This window comes from Amblyomma mixtum, chromosome 3 (assembly GCF_055824585.1).
Source record: "Amblyomma mixtum isolate Tamu chromosome 3, ASM5582458v1, whole genome shotgun sequence".
Classification (NCBI taxonomy): domain Eukaryota; kingdom Metazoa; phylum Arthropoda; class Arachnida; order Ixodida; family Ixodidae; genus Amblyomma; species Amblyomma mixtum.
Window position 1 is genome coordinate 150,159,915 of NC_143014.1, and position 16,659 is coordinate 150,176,573.

The following is a 16,659-nucleotide window of genomic DNA, read 5'->3' on the forward strand; positions in this document are numbered from 1 at the left end:
GTTAACCAGACTAATGTAATGTGCTCCGTTTTCCAGACCATTGAATAAGCTTATCAGGTAGGTTTCGAAGTATTTGATCAGACACAAATCCAGGACTCAAAGCATGTCGTCTCTGTAACCATGTAAAGGGCAGTCCTCACCTCTCTCATTATGATCTAAAGTGTCCATAGCAGGCGGACCAAAGTTCATGCCCGTATGACCTGGTTTGTATGTAAACATAGGGTGAAGTCTTCAGCTATTTGATACTTCTCACAAATGTAAAGCCACAGGCTTTAACTTGAGAGATTTTATCATGTAGTTGTTCAGAGCGGACCATATTCGTGAAATTCGCATGCTTGCAATCAGAGCAGAGCAAAAAAAAAAAACCTGAACCGTCTAGTAGTGCTTTACACGAACAATTCAGCGAAAAGCTTTCCCCGCGGCAGCGTTTCCGCAGCTACTTGACTTTTCGAGCACGCTGTTCACCCGTTAGGCCACGTTTAACAGGTCGAAAATCCATCGATAGTTTAGGCACGGCGAAGGGAGCAGCTAGACTGGATGCTTCCCCCTTCCGCTTGCAATGTACACCCGAACAGGCGCTCTCTTTATCTGGTGATGACGTGTGATTTGACTGCGTAGTCTAGCGTTAAGGCTCCATTCTGCAGAAAATCCAGCGTCGCCGTCGGCGATGTGAGCGAAAAATTCCCGGAGAAGCAACCTGAGATTTTTGTCACAAGGTGCTGTGACCTTGTCCCCGTGACCTTGTGACGTTGTCACAGCGTTCCCATCGGATTGTGAACAAACTGACCACCGTGGCAGGTGGCAGCTAAATTAATGACTAGTCGCGAGAAGTTGCTCGAGAAGAGCAATCTAGGTCGCACAAGCCCCACTGGTGGCAGCACCTTCCATCGCAGGGCAGTGGCGCATCGCTTAATCGCTGCACCACTGCGCCAGGAGTGGTATGTGGACTCCCCGCGATCTGTGAATGTAAAGTCTAGGATGACCGTTTCCGCACGTATGGGCATTAATCCCTTAACGCTATCGCATCATAATCTTTAGGCGGAGCTTGAGGGGATACTAAGGACACTTCCAGCAAATTTTTTTTGGCTATCAAAATCCGATAGTTTGGCATTTCGTAGCTTTGCTGTCGTCTGTGCGGTGAAAGGTGCATTTGTTGCTAAGAGATTTGGATTCGAAGCTGAAGAACTTTTGTCTAATCGCGTTTTATAAATTGTAAAAAGTGATATGGCTAATACTAACGACCGGCTACAAGTCTCTAACTGCAACCAGTAGCCTGTTAAAGTTAAAAAGTTAATTATCAAAAATTAGTTAAGCGGCTATCTAATTAGCATTATTTACATGTTTTCTGATGTCCGCCAAAGCAGGTATTATTTAGAAGAACGTCAATTTGGGCTAGATGGTGCATTATTTGAGACAGAAATGGTAATAGCGCATGTCCTGTGTCAGTCTTTCTTTTGTACCTCTTAATGCAGCGCTATTACCATTACAGGTATTATTGTGTCTCAGAAGCCACCTTCATACCTTAAAAACCTGTTTACAAAAATCCTGGTTCACTTTCGCTGAAACACCTGGTATACTTCAAGATCCAAGTGCGCATGGGCGTCCGGAGGGGGGGGGGGGGGGGCAAGGGGGGGCGGCTGCACCCCCCTGGAAAATCACTCACTCTAACCGTGAGTGATGGCCGCACACCAGGGGCGGCGGTGCGCTCAGCAAAAAGAGTAAAAGCGGCCCCGCTTCCAGCTTTGGGTCACATCTGCGAAGTGCCGCGTCCGGGGACGCGTCGTTGCAGACATACAGCGGCACCGGCGAGCATGTGTTTCGAGGCGTCTTGAGATGGGTGCCTGTTTCTTTGATCTCTAGAGAGATAGCCACACGGAGGCAGACAGTGCACAATCCGGCCACCGATGAATTCTTCAGGAGGGAGGGACAAATCAGCCGTGTCCACCCCCGCTTTGTCGGGCTGCTCAAGGGCAAGCAGGCGATGAGTTGGCGCCGCCGCCGCTCGCTGTCTCCTCCGATCCACGGGAGAGCGCAGTTCGGTAGAAGCGCCGCTTTCAGAATCTTCGGCAAAGGGGATTAGCAGTTGCTTTTGTTCACGGCGACGCAGTCTCCAGAGGCGCCCCCACACCAGCGTTCCTTGCATCTTCTCCGGAAGCCAGCGCCTTTGGTCAAGGCATCCCGATGGCGCCTGCCTGGCTCGCCTGGCTCGCCTGTCACCTCTGGCTGGGCCTCAAATCCCAACAGCGCCCATGTACTGTGCGATGTCAGTGCATGGTAAAGAGACCCAGGTGGTCGACATTATCCGGAACTCTGTACTACTCCGTCCCTCATAGCCTGAGTCGTTTTGGGGCTCTGAACCTCATAAAAACACACAAAACAAATTTTCCGACCGGAGTGGCGAGTGTCCCTTCCCCTCGGAAGTCGCGAGGCGTTCCTTTCACCGCCAAAGTGCTATTAGGAACGACGACAATAAGTCTCGCCGGGTGGCCGCCAGCACGCCTGTTTCTACTGTGTATGGCTGCTAGCGACTTGAGGGTGATTGCTTTCGGGCCTGCCGCCATGGACCACAAGCACCGAGAGGACCCAGGTGCCAGCTGACTTCAATTACGGAGTTTGCCCGGTTGGAGTGCAGGAACAAAACCAGACCCCCTTCACAAAGTGCCTGCACGTGTAGAACGCCGCCGCCGCCTCGGGGAGACGAACGTTATCTTCCCCATTTGCCGTGACCGTGCCAGGGAACAAAGGGCCTCGTCTCCGGTTGCTCTTTGGCGTGCCCAAGCACCGCGACAAGCTGGCGGGCCTCATCTCCGACCCAAGCACGAGGAACCACTTTCGGCGTTTTCGTGACCTCGCGTCTGGCCTCGAGCGGCGGGTGGCATTTGATGATCAACAGATGTCGGTGACCCGCAGAAACCTTCGGCTGGCCGGAGGCCATCACCTACCGCCGTCAACGCTACCTCGACGACAACCTTCTTTCCCTCAGACTCCACATGTGAAGGGGGCGTGACCATGAGTGCAGTGTCGTGTGTGTGCGCACAGGTGAAAGCTCTAGGCCCCTCCCACTCCGGAAAGGGCGTCCTCAACCTAGGGACTTTAGGGAACAAGAAGGATATAAAACTCGACAACGGATGCGGCAGAATCGTCTCACTTCTAACCACCAATGTAAAATGTAAATAAACCTATTCTCCTTTCGCCATCTACCTCTTCGCTCAGCGGCACTCCTGTCCTGAACCCTCAACTCCAACAGTGCGTATTCGGGGATACTGCGGCAAGTAGGCCCTTGCATGTGTGCGCGCCTCTGTGTTTGTGCTTCGGTATTTTTAGTGGCCGGTTGTCAACGAAGCTGAGAACAATCAAGACAGCGGACGAGAAAACGACGAGCGGCGAGTAGTGTGTGTGCAAATACTCGACTGTGCGGTTGCGCGAGCAAGATGGAGCGAGGTGTATGAAGCTGCGAGCGTGCATTTATCTTGTAAATAAGTTTTCGTTGTATATATAGTCATTTTTTGTTTTCAACGTACGCATTCAACCGTTTTTTCAATCAATGTGTATATATTTTTAACACTACCAACCCCGAAGAACTCCATAGCCAGCTTTGTCTCGCGCGGTTCCGAATGATGGACATTCGGCGCTTCTTCAAGCGTCAGCGGTTGTCTGACGAAGCGTTATCCAAATGCGCCCCTGCAGATTCTGGTGTGATATGTGACAACGGTGTAGCATTTGAACAGAGTGATGCAAGCTTTTATCACCGGACAGTAGCTGATGTCGTCGACTCCATGGAAGGGACTCTGTCAACAGTGAGTTCAGGTAATGCAGCAGGCCGAGATGATTCCATTTCTCCTTTCTTGGGATTTAAGTCCGGATTTGACCAGAGCGATGCAACCTTTCATCACCGGACAGTAGCCGACGTCGTCGTCTCCATGGAAGGAACTTCACCAGCGAGCTCCGGTCACGCAGTAAGCCGAGACGATTCCCTTTCTCCTTGCTTGGAAACGAAGTCCGGAAACAACATCAAGAAAACAAATAACTTGCTTCAAGAATATGACTTAGGAGAGTTTCTAGGCAAAGCTAAACTCACTGGCATACCGGACTTTTTGAAGTTACGTCTTCTTACTAAGCCATGGTCACCAAATGTTACATACGATTTTAAGAAGGATGTAACACCTGGAAAGAGGCCTTTTCGACATCAATGGCTGGGAGATTACGCCCCCTGGCTTGCGTACTCAGCGACAGCGAAAGGCGCTATTTGTCGTTTTTGCGTCATTTTTCCTCCACGTGTTCACCGGGGTACTCAAGGAAGTTTTATCGTGCGCGCTTTCAGTAACTACAGAAAAATGCACGAGGCGTGCAGGGATCACGTAAAATCCCAATGGCACCAGGAGGCAATGACGGCCTCACAGAACTTTATGGATGCGATGAAAGGCAAGCAGCTACCCGTTGTAGAGCAGCTGAACAGAGCACTCCACGCGCAAGTTGAAAGGAACCGTGAGAAACTATTTCCAATAGTTTCCACCATTGTCTTTTGCGCGACGCATGACTTGCCAATTCGCGGCAAGCAGTCCGATAGTGGAGTCTTCAATGATCTGCTTGACTTTCGTGTAGAAGCTGGAGATACTCTACTTCAGGAGCACTTCGCTTCTTCTGCTGGCAATGCCAAGTACACTTCTGTCCGCGTCCAGAACGAGATCATCACAATCTGTGGCGACATCCTGAAAGAGCAGATAGTTACCGAAGCTAACAAAGCGTTTGCTTTTTCCGTTCTTGCTGACGAAACTGCAGATATTTCAGGAAAAGAGCAGATGTCTATAGGCGTTCGCTTTATTGACAAGGCGGGAGCCGAAGTGTGCGTTCGAGAGCAGTTTTTGGGATTTGTAGAGCTGGAGCAATTAAACTCCGCTTGCATCGCCGCGGCAATCTTGAAGTTTTTGACGAATGTCGGGCTGATTCTTTCGAACCTCGTTGGACAGGGGTACGATGGATGCTCTACAATGGCTGGAAAAGAAGCTGGAGTGAACAAAATTATACAAAAACAGTTCCCGAAGGCACTATTTTTCCACTGTGCAAGTCACAAACTAAATCTCGTCATCAACGATCTGAACGACGTCTCTGAAATTCGAAACACAATTGGCATAATCAAACAAACCATAAACTTCTTCCGCGAGAGCGTACTCTGGAGAAAATTGGTGCCGAACATTCTGATGCTGTGTGAGACAAGATGGTCTGCAAAATATAAGTCTATTAGGATCTTCTCTCAGCATTACGTGGCCATAGTCGAAGCACTCGAGGAGCTCGCGTCCACGGAATCATGCTCGAACGCTGCAACTAGACAACGAGCTCACATCCTCTACTGCGCAACAACAAGCTCATCTTTCATCGTCTGCTTGCATATTGTAGCGAAGTACAGCGCTCGGCTCGAACCAGTTACGAACATTCTGCAAGGTGTATCCATGGACTTCCATTCTGTGCATGACCACATCACTGAGCTGCAACGTATTTTTCGCGGCCACCGGACGAACGCTGTAGAGGAGTTCTCTAACATCATGAATGCAGCAAGGGAGGCAGCCAATCACTTAAATGTGGTGATATCTGTGCCAAGACAAGTCTCTCGTCAGGCCCACCGAGACAACTACGGGATTCAGTCGCCGGAGGAATACTACCGTGTGGCAATATATGTGCCGTACTTGGACTCCCTCACTGCTTCTTTAGCTCGGCGCTTTTCTGAAAGCAATGAGAGGAGCTTCAAACTTCTCCAGCTGCATCCATCAAAAATGAAGTACTTGAGCCGTGTTGAGTTCGCTGTTCTCGCCGAAGAACTCCAGTGCTTTTACGGCATCGACAACTTCAAGGAAGAGGCCATCTCTTGGTACGAGATGTGGTGCAACAAAACTGGGGACCCATCAGAAATAACTTACTGCGAGCTTCTACATCAGGCCAAGACATTCTTCCCTGGTGTTGCAAAAGCCATTGAGGTGGCTCTGGCTTTGCCAGTTACTACCTGTACGGTCGAACGCTCCTTCAGTACAATGAGGAGAGTGAAAACGTGGCTACGCTCAACGATGACAAACGACAGACTGGACGGCCTTTGTATGATGAGTGTGCACCGAGAGCGTGTAATGAAGCACAGGAATGAATTTATCACCCGTGTCATCACGCAATTCGCCCAGAAAAATCCGAGGCGTCTACAGTTGCTGTTTACTGACTGACTGTCGTTGCGTGTTTGTGAACATATTGTGCTGTGTGCTGGTCATCAATCCGGGTGTGTCGAGAACCCGTATGCAGCAAGACTGAGCACTCTTCTCCACGAAGTGATAGTATCTTTTTGCATTTTTATTAATTTTAATTGTTTCTTCGTTGATAAACTCCAATGTATCTCTCCTAGCCACGCTTTAATTTGCTGTTTGTAATTTTTCTTTCATGTGTGTATTTTACTTATTTATTTTATTTATTTATAAATAAATAAATTTACTCCGCAAATAGTGCCTTTTTGCTACGAACATAACCCCCCCCCCCCCCCCTCCGGCGCCAACAGCCAATGGCCCCCCCCCCCCCCCCTGCAAAAAATTCTGCGGACGCCCTTGCAAGTGCGTGACCTTCATGCACATTTGTCAGCCCCAGAGATCCGTTGATGTTTTCGTGTACCTCATCGCACTTGCTCTTGCGAGATTGGCCTGTGGCGGCGATACTCGTATTTTGGTTCTGGCTCGATTCTATCTCGCAAGAGCTCTGTTTTCAGTAAGAGAGTCTTTTTGTGGTTAGGAGCTGGTATTCTGTCGATACAAGCCAACTTCAATTTCTCCTCAGTGTCCCTATACGTGTCCCCTCAAATTTCTTGCTTTACGCCTAACGCTCGGTTGGGTTTTGCCTTTTCCAACGCTTCTTTTCACGCTCCGCGAGCACGCCGAATCGCGGTTGCTGACTGCGGCTGATCCGACGGTTCCGCGTCTCTCATGGCGAAGGAGTTGTACGCACTGCTCGACCTCCGCTCTGAGCCGCAAAGACGAAGCGGCTACGGGCACATGAAGAGCGTGCTGCGTTGTAGACGTGCTGTGACGGAAGTCGTGACGGCCATCGCGGGTGAGCTCCCTAAACAGCTTTTCGCTGTAAAAATAAGTACTGCTTCCTTTTTAAGCAATGAATAGTGAATTAAGCCGACTGAACGTCACTTTCAAATTTGGATCGCCCTGTTCTACATGAGTTGCCGCCATTCTTTCAGCCTCGCGGCACGTAGATATTTTCAGCCTGAGATGGGGCAGGGAAAGAGGCTGGCAGTTCGGCGGCTTCGCGGCTTCTTGTTTTGTCGGTGGTGTAACTTCTGGCTGTGCTTATCCCCGTTTGTCCCTCGACTTTCCCTTACAATGTCGTCTTATCGCCAGCACCTCCTTCAAAAAAAGCAACGTGCCTTTGGCTCGTGGACGTGTATAGAGGCTACGGAGAGTTCTTTGCTTCCGAGGAGGACCCTGCTCGCTGAAACTTCAATGAAGCCGGTACGATTATCCCGTAAATGAAGCGCAGTGTGTGATATACCAAGCCAAATACAAGCGGCAATGATTCTATTATGAAACGATGGGAAAATTTGATTTTTACGGCCGACATATCCTAGTGTGGTGCGGTTGTCTGGACGAGCAGCTTCTGAGGGCGCCAATATTGAAGACCCCTTCAAATAAAACGAGAGTCCTGTGGACGGAGAGTGCCACAAGGTCTGCGTAACTCAACAGCATGACCACATGAGCTATAGAGCGAATTTTTGAGCTACCACATTTTCAGCGGTCCATCCAAGGCATGTAGATTTTGCACTGACGAACCAATCCACGTTAATTTCAAAGGGAGTTCCGCTGCATGTAGGCTTTTCATAAAACACGTAAAGCCACGAATGGAGAGTGGATTACGTGTAATGGTGTAGTGTCTTCTGCTTCATCTTTCTGGAGTTCTATTGGGCTCAGTTTCTCCAGAAGAGCGGCGCCGCAAAGGTGCTTTTGCGGACTCTGTGGAGCATTCCGAACTCAGGGCTCTCGCGACTCTGCAAGCGCTAATCTCTGGTGGCCCCTACACGGTGTGGGTGATGCAGGAGTGTCAGCACTAACGGACACCTAGTATTTGTGATGCTTGACGGCCTCAACTTTTTTTTTTGTTTTTACCTGAAAAAGATCGGGCACCAGCCTTGCTGTCTTCGGGTTGCAAAGCGGAGAATCTGAGCCCATGAAAAAAAGCTCGTTTTCTCCGGATGGTGCCCACACGAAACGGGTGTCACTGAAACCTGAAAGGAGAGACCATACTTGTGCCGTTCGCTCTAAACATTGGTTCTGTGCTCGTGGCAAACGGTTGGGCTCCGGCCACACGCCAGGTAAATTACAGGTCGCAAACGCAAACAGAATAAAATTGCGTATATGCGTTTTCGAGACTGTAAAAATCGGTACTGCTGCAGTTATGCACCCCAGTTAGAAAGCGAAAGTACATGAGCGTAAAACGAAACTAAGTGAAGCGTGGGTGATAGAGTAAGGGGCCGTTGTTTCCAGAAAAAGCTGTTGCCTTGCAAACCTAAACTGACCTACACCTAAAGGATCTCTCACGTTTTGTAGTCTCCACCCACAATGAGTAACTTGGCTATAAGGCGATATGGCCAGCTTGGTATCCTCCATACTCAAGAGACTGCGCACTGAGCTCACTGAAAGAACCGCACCCGCCGGTGTGAGCGGAAACGTCAGCGTTATCGACGCGCGAATGGGTGCAATGTTTGAAGGAATGGCGTCCTCGCGGCGCGATCAGCGGGCGCGCGAACAGCACTATGTCCTCACCGGCTAAGAATCGATACCTCGTCCAGATTCATGTGGGTACCCGCATTTCCTTGCGCGCGGATAGGATTGACAACCGTTTCCTTGTGCCGTCGTTGAGCCTTCATGTGTGTTTTGATCGTAAGTGCGAAACTGCAGCATCCACGGCTCTTATACTGTTGCAGAGTGATACAGAAACAAATCCAGTGACTGGTAGAAAACGCAAATTTCTATAAACACCTGCTCTGAAGCGCCCACATGCCATATGCAAGGACACCACGGGGTAGCCCATTGCCGCCGCTATACAAAGCTGGTCGAATGGCGACCCGTTGCGACACAGGAGCTTTTAGTATTTACGTTTACTTTATGAAGCATTTGCCATGGACTTCAAAGCGCTTTTTAGCTCCTTTATTTTTCAGTTGTTCTCTTTTTGAGGACTAACGGTCGTATGATGACTGAGAAATGGCATTTCTCTTTAAACTCATTTCAGTTCTGAATACAGTTACTCTTGCTGTCCGTGCCACGCATGCAATTTTAGGCCCATTAGACGTCATGATGATGATGATTAGGCCTTCTTGGCAGGCTGAATTGTTTTACAACTATGTACAGGGTCGGCCAGTCTAAGTGCGAATACGGCTCAGCGTCCACGGTCTGCGGAGCGCCAGCGCATCCGTCACGGCTGCGCATGGGAACGAAGCGGCGCAGGCGTGACGGAGCCTAGAGGCGGGGCTTCGTGACGTCAGCAACAGCGCAGGAAAGCACCGTGCTGTGAAGTGCACCTAATTCGCTGTATGCTCGAACCCGCCGCGTCGACACTGTGGGAAAGCACACTTCACTCACTGCATCGCGTCCTTGGTTTCGCATACAACTGAGCGGCCGCTCATCTCAGCCCCACAATCTGATTGAAGTGCGTGTATTGTTTCAGGGCTGGCTTGGCTTCATTTATTTTAACCTTCAAAAGTGACTCAGGTTACCAGGGGCGCCGCAGTAGAGGGCTCCAGATAATTTAGACCCCCTGGAGTTTTTTAACATGCACTGCCATTGCTCAGCACACGGGCGCCTTGCGTTTCCCCTCCATTGAAACGGGGCCGCCGCTGCCGCGTTCGGACTTGAGTCTCCCGACTCAGCAGCCGGACGCCTTAACCTCTAACTACCATAGCGGCTAAACTTTCTTTTTGGGCTTCCACATTTGCCTTCGGTTCTCGTTTCCGATAGATGCTTGTTTGTTAAGCCACGATGGTGTTAACGCGATAATGTCGAAGGCCCGTTGCGCAGAAAATCCGGCATCGGCGTTGTGAGCGAAAAATCACGATCATGCCTCTGGCATGTGCTGGTTGACCGGTGGCATGGCCGGGCCCCGCTGAGCGGTCGGCGTGTTGTGTGACGTCATGAGACCACATGACATGGCCAAGTTGGCGGGAGATCTTTACAGAGGATGAGATGGAAATCGAACCAGAGACCCCTGAATTCCTAATGTGGGTGGGACTTCGCTGCGGAGTTGAACTGTATCAGGCTTGTGTAAGAAACAGCCTTCATTTTTCCGCTTCCTTTCCAGTGCCCCGCATCGCTGTGCTTCTTGCGCCAGGCATCGTGTTGCGGTGGATGTCTAACTCGCCAAGAGACAGAAAGCCGCCTCCTCTTTCTCGGTGTCGTTGACACGAGGAACCGAGTGACTGACAGCGAACAGCATATCTGCCTCCTGGAATAAAATTCCTGTTCCTAGCTTACAGTTGTCCTTGGGATTCTTTACGCCTGTCGCCTTTGCTTTGAGTAACGTTCTTCCATGTTCGAAGAAAGAGCTGCTGTCGGAAAAGCGTTTACGGAAACTAATCAATCCATTGAGGCGTGTCGGAAAAGATTAATGAAACCTAGACACATTGTAAGGTATTCCAGCGCTAGGACTAGGATCTTGTGGCTGGTGGCTTGAGATTCCGACCAAATACAGTCGTTCAGCCCGCTTAATGATACGCAATCACCCGCATACCTAAAAAAAAAAATTACATGATGGAATAAACGCATAGTGATTTCTTTCAAAACGCTGTTGATTTCGATCAATCCTTTCATGAGATTTGAAGTCAAGCTACGCGAGCCACGAGCTCCTTCGCGCTAAACTGTTCACGTAACGACTCTGGCCAAGAAAAGCCTCCTCGACGCGATTTCTGTACACATTGCAGTAACAGCTCCTTATGCATAACATCCCATCCGCATTAGAAAGCACGCGCAGAAAATAAATATTTGCCCTGCCACCCTCGTCACTTGCAAAATGTGGTTAAATCCTAATAATGATGACTCAGTGGTTAAGACGTCCGACTGCTGACACCCGAATTTCAACGTGGCCGGGGCGGTCTAGTTTCAGTGGAGAGGAAACCCAAGGCGCCCGCATGCTGAGCGTTGTCAGTGCACGTTAAAAAAAAAAACAGGTGGTCGAAATTATTTGGATCCCTCTTCTACGGCGTCTCTCATAACCTGGGCCCCTTTGGAACGTTAAAATTTACCAAGCCAAGCCAGCCTGAAACAATAAATGCATTTAACCCAGATTGTGGTTCTGAGACAGGCGGTCGCGCTCAGTTGTACACGCAACGAACGACGCAGTGCACAGAATGAAGTGCGCTTTCCTGCAATGTCGAGGAGGGCGCGCTCGGGCGCAGAAAGCATGCAGTCAGTTAGGTGCACTTCGCAGCAAAGCAAGCTCTGTGCTCTCCTGCGCTCTAGCAGAGGACACGAAGCCCTGCCTACAGGCTTCTTTGCGCCTGCGCCGCTTCGATTCGATGCGCGGCCGCGTCGGATGCGCCAGCGCTCCGCACAGCGCACCCACGCTGACCCGTGTTCGCGCTTAGAGTGGAGGACCTGTACATACCCAACAATTCTGGACAAAATCATTTTTCAATGGGAAAGAGTTTATGAACGCGATTTTTTCAGATATTCTAAGATTTCACCATAACAATCAATACATCTACGTATCTCCTGTCGACAGGCTTGCATTTTTTCGCTATTAACGTTTCTGCTGTCGTCAAAAAAGTTCCCCACTGGTTTTCTGTGGCAGTCTTAACTGCTGGATGCGAGCGGTGGAAAACACTTTACAGGAAAGATTTTGCTACACATCGGAATAATGGATCATCATCACCTTTAATATATTTCTACAACAGTGCGTTATTATATTTCAATATTCAAAATTTTCGTCGAGGAATGCTGGACAGGTTCAGAAAATTTCGAAATTGCAATTTTTAAACTTATTCACTGAAATAAACGATAATCAAGAAATCGAATCTGAAAAAAAAAATTGAATCCGAAACCATTTTTTTTACGCATATGTTTCAGTATTCACTTTGGTGGAAGTTGGCGTAAAATACTTTTTATGCTCCCATGTCCTTGTTTTACTTTCTCTCCGCGTAATAGTGAATCAGTAACAAGTGACCCCATGCACCGCTTTTCTCCACCTGACTTCTTCGTCAGCCATGGTAAGAACAGTTTATCACCCAGTTCGGTAGCTCAAAATTCAATGTAAACAGAAAAGCTAAACAAGAATGTCACTCTATGGTTTTAAGTTTACCCAGTCGAGTTCGTCACACAAGCGAGATAAATTTCATCTAACGTCCGTCACTCTATGGCTTTAAGTTTACCCAGTCGAGTTCGTCACACAAGCGAGATAAATTTCATCTAACGTCTTCCTCGCCTAAGCTTAGCCGCACATGTTTGCTGTTATGCAAAAAAGCCTATCTACTGCTGCATTAAGCCCGTAGGGAAAAGTATTCTACAGGCGGTGTTTCACAAAATTTAGTCGACACTCGGAAGGAAATAGCACAGGCCCGGACGCAAGAGAACAGAATATGGGATTACTTAGACACTGACCGGACTGCAGCACAAAGTCGTTTATCCCAGCCAGGAGTAAATGAGAGAGAGAGAGAGAACAAATGTTATATAGAAATAGGTCTCGATAGTTGCTTGACGGTCATAAGGGTGGAGCGCTCATTCCAGAACTCTAGTGGCCCGAGCTGCTTCACGAACTTGGTCGACAAGCTTTAGCTGGTCTTCCAACGACACGCTAGTCAACTCAGCCTCTCACGGTTCGCAAGACGTGTGTGTGTCGTCTTTAAAGGTTCAGACTTTTCCGCACACCCCCCCACGGAAAGTGGAAAATTGTGGGAATTGCGTCACACTAGGGGCAGGTGTCAGGGTATTGAGCTGGATACACTTTGCTGCATTTATGCAGATTTCGAAATGAGTTTGTATTTGAGCGAGGCTATATAGCATCTGCTGTGCTCAGCTTTTTTGCGGGGTGGAGGGTATTTCATACGTTTAAGACGCAGTGTTTCTATTCTTGAGGACAATGTTTATTGGAAACGCGACAGAGCCTAGGCAGGAAAGGGAGAGAGCCTTCACCCCTCCACACCCCCTGCCCGAACAACGAACAACCCACCAACCACGGCACGGGAACAAAGGCCCGCGTCTCTCTCTTTCCTGCCTAGCCTCTGCTGCATTGCCAGAAAATGTTGTCCCCGAGTATAGTCGTTCGCTGTGCAGGGTGTTTAACCTAAGACTTTACTCAATTTTTTAAAATAGGCTTTTTGTGTTAGAAGAGTGATTTCTTTGCATATTGTGAGCGGTGTAGTACATCAGAAGACAGCTAAGGCATGCTAACTAGCAGGCTGCTTACCTACTACTGAATAATTACCTCTTAACTATTACTTTTAGGCTCTTTAATTATTAAGAGGCGTGTAGCCCACCTTATATAACGTCTATATCAGTTTTTAGAATTCCGAAAACGTGTTTACCCTCGGCGCTGCGGTTAGGTGCACTGGAGAGGTTGCTTTGCCTGCAAGCTTCTCAAACCGCATTTATTTTGGCGCGATGTAGGCAAAATTTTTTGGGCCGCAGCGCCGATGGTGACCGCGTTTTCGAAATTCTAAAACTGATAAGGATATTACTTACCGTGGGCTACATGCCTCTCAATAAATAAGGAGCCTAATAGTTCAAAAGTTAACTATTCAGTATTAGTTAAGCAGCCTGCTAGTTAGCACGCCTTAGCTGTATTCTGGTGTACTTCACCTCTGACAGGGCTATGCCGAAAAACTCTCTTCTAATTCAAAAATCCTGTTTTTAAATGGAAGGCCTATGGTAGCCGCTGTCAAAAGCACCCTTTAAATCGAGTGCGAGGATAAATTATTCCCCTCCTTGTGGTATTCCTGTTAATACTTCATCATGGAGTGGTAAGGCATCCTGAGCTGAGAGGCCAGGTCGGAAGCCGGCCATGGTGTGGGGTGACAGGTCTTCATCCTCAAGGAAAGTTTGGAGGCGAGTCTGGACTACTGGCTCGTAGAGCTTCCCCAATCAAGACGGAAGGGAGATGGGCGTTAATCATTGAGGGCGGAGCGCCTCCCTGGTTTGGGGGTAGTGATTATCGCCGCGTAGCACCAGTCCTACGGTACCTGCCCTGTCTCCCATAAAACTCTGTTTAGATAGTCCGTGATGTCCTGAATGAAAAGTGTGATGCGCGCATGAGCAGCCACAAAAGGAGGATATTACCTCAGCCTTAACACATAGTGACTTATTAAGGCGTAACTTTACTTGCCCCATTGAGCGAAAACCCATGCGTGTGCGTGTAAACACTGGATGGTACCCATAAAAGATGACGTCCTCATGCACCCTGGCAGGTGGCGGTTAGGTTAATGACTGGTCACGTGAGGTTGCTCGGGAAGAGTAACCTGGATCGTACAATGTCCCACCCGTGGCAGCCATCCCCAGGACACTGGCAGGAGGCGGGTAAATTAATGATTGGTCGCGCGAGGCTGCTTTGCTCGAGTAATCTGGATCGCACAAACCCCACCGGTGGCAGCCCCTCTCATCGCAGGGCAGTGACGCACCACTTAACCGCTGCACCACTGTGCCAAGGGTATTACGAGAACTCCCAAGGATCTATGAATGTAAAGTTGAGAATGCCTTCATGCAGACGGCCGGCGCATCCGAATGCGACCTGATGCGGCAGCTGATGGGGGAGGGGGACGCGGGCTGCGGTAAGGCGGCGACTGCCTTCACGACGTTAGCACCACGATCTTGCCAATGTTATTCAGCACCTGTTTACAGGAGATATTCATAGGCATGGACTCGAAACAGTTGACGATAAGAGTTAACGGAGAATACCTTAGTAACCTGCGATTTTTTTTTATGCGATGTTGATTGCCTCAGGGCATATACCGATATGTAATGATAGGTGAGGATGCCTAAATAAATGAGAAAAGGTTCGCTGATCTAATGAAATCGAGCAGTGAAAAATGATGACGTCCTTGTGTCCAAGCGGGGTATGAAGCACTATTGTCGGGCGAAAGACCCGCTGCCGCCTGGTACCGAATGTCATTGCTTTGCTAAGTAACTCAGGAGACGAACTGCAAAACATTATCAATGAGTTAGACAGGCAAAGCAGTACTGCGGGTCAAAAAATTAATCTGCAGAAACCCAAAGTAATGTTCAACAGCCTCGGAAGGGAACAGCAGTTTACAACTGGTGCCGGAAGTGTCAAGGAAATACGTCGACTTAGGGCAGGTTGTGAACACAGATCCAGATCTCGAGAGTGAAATAACTAGAAGAACAAGTTTGGGGTGGAGCGCATTTGGCAGGTTGTCTCAGATCCTGAATGGCAGTTTGCCAATATTTCTCAAGCTGTATAACAGCTGTATCTTACCGTCAATCACCTATGGGGCAGAAACGTGGGGGCTAACGAAAAGGGTTCAACTTAAGGACAGCGCAGCGAGCAATCGAAGCAAAAATGATAGTTGTAACGTTAAGAGACAGGAAGAGGCCAGAGTCGGTCAGGGATCAAACACGGGCTAATGACATGCAAGTCGAAATCAAGAAGAATAAATCGGCTTGGGCAGGGCATGTAATGCGAAGGCAAGATAACAGATGGTCCTCAAGGGCAACATACTGGATTCCAAAGGAGGGGAAACGCAGCAGGGGGCGGAAGAAAGTTATGTGGGTGGATGAGATTAAGAAGCTTGCGGGGATAGCGTGGCCGCACTGGCACAGGACAGGATTAATTGGAGAGATATGTTAGAGGCCTCTTTCCTGCACTGGACGTAGTCAGGCTGGTGCTGATGATGATGGTGATACGCGATGGCGTCGACTTCACGCGTCACAGTAGTTTCTAGTTGCCATTAGCAGCGACTGTGAGCCAACCGCTAAGGGACGCACAGTCAGAAACGTTTGAGTGGAATCCTCATCTTCATCAGGCAATGAAACAGCAAAAACAGGAATTTCTTACTCTGATTTCAAAGCGCAGCACTGACAAGGACCAAGGAAAACGACGACGCCATAACTTGGGTAGTCTTCTCCTTTTGTTCTTGTCATGTTCCCGTTTTGAAAATAATTCTGCCCCCCCCCCCCCCCCCCCTGTTCTCACCAGCTCGCTCAATTAATTTTCCTTCCCTCTGAAGAAGGTGCTGCCGTTTCGCTTTGCTGTAAGCTAACGCCGCGCATGTGCGAAAGAGAGAGAGTTCTTTAATGAAAGGCAGATAATTTATGTAGCCGACGCTCAAACAACGCTATCTTGCTGCATTGCGTTGGAAAAGGGAAGCACGAGATCGCTTGCTCACAAGTTCCCGCGCCCACTTGGCGTAGTTTCTCACTTCTGGAACTTGACTGCATATCAGTAGGCTTCGTCTTTGCATACAGCAGTATCTTACTGCCATAAAGGCTCACACACTACTCCACCACAAAACGAATTCGCGAACATTTGTCGCGATACCTGTCTTTGGCATAGCGGCACGTTTAAAGATTAAAGAGATAAAGCAAAGACTTTATTCAAAACACAACACTTAGACGCTCAACACCTCTCACTTCCTACCCTACCAAAGCCATCTGGCAGCGAAATTAGTCTTAGGTATAAAGTGAGGTGCGT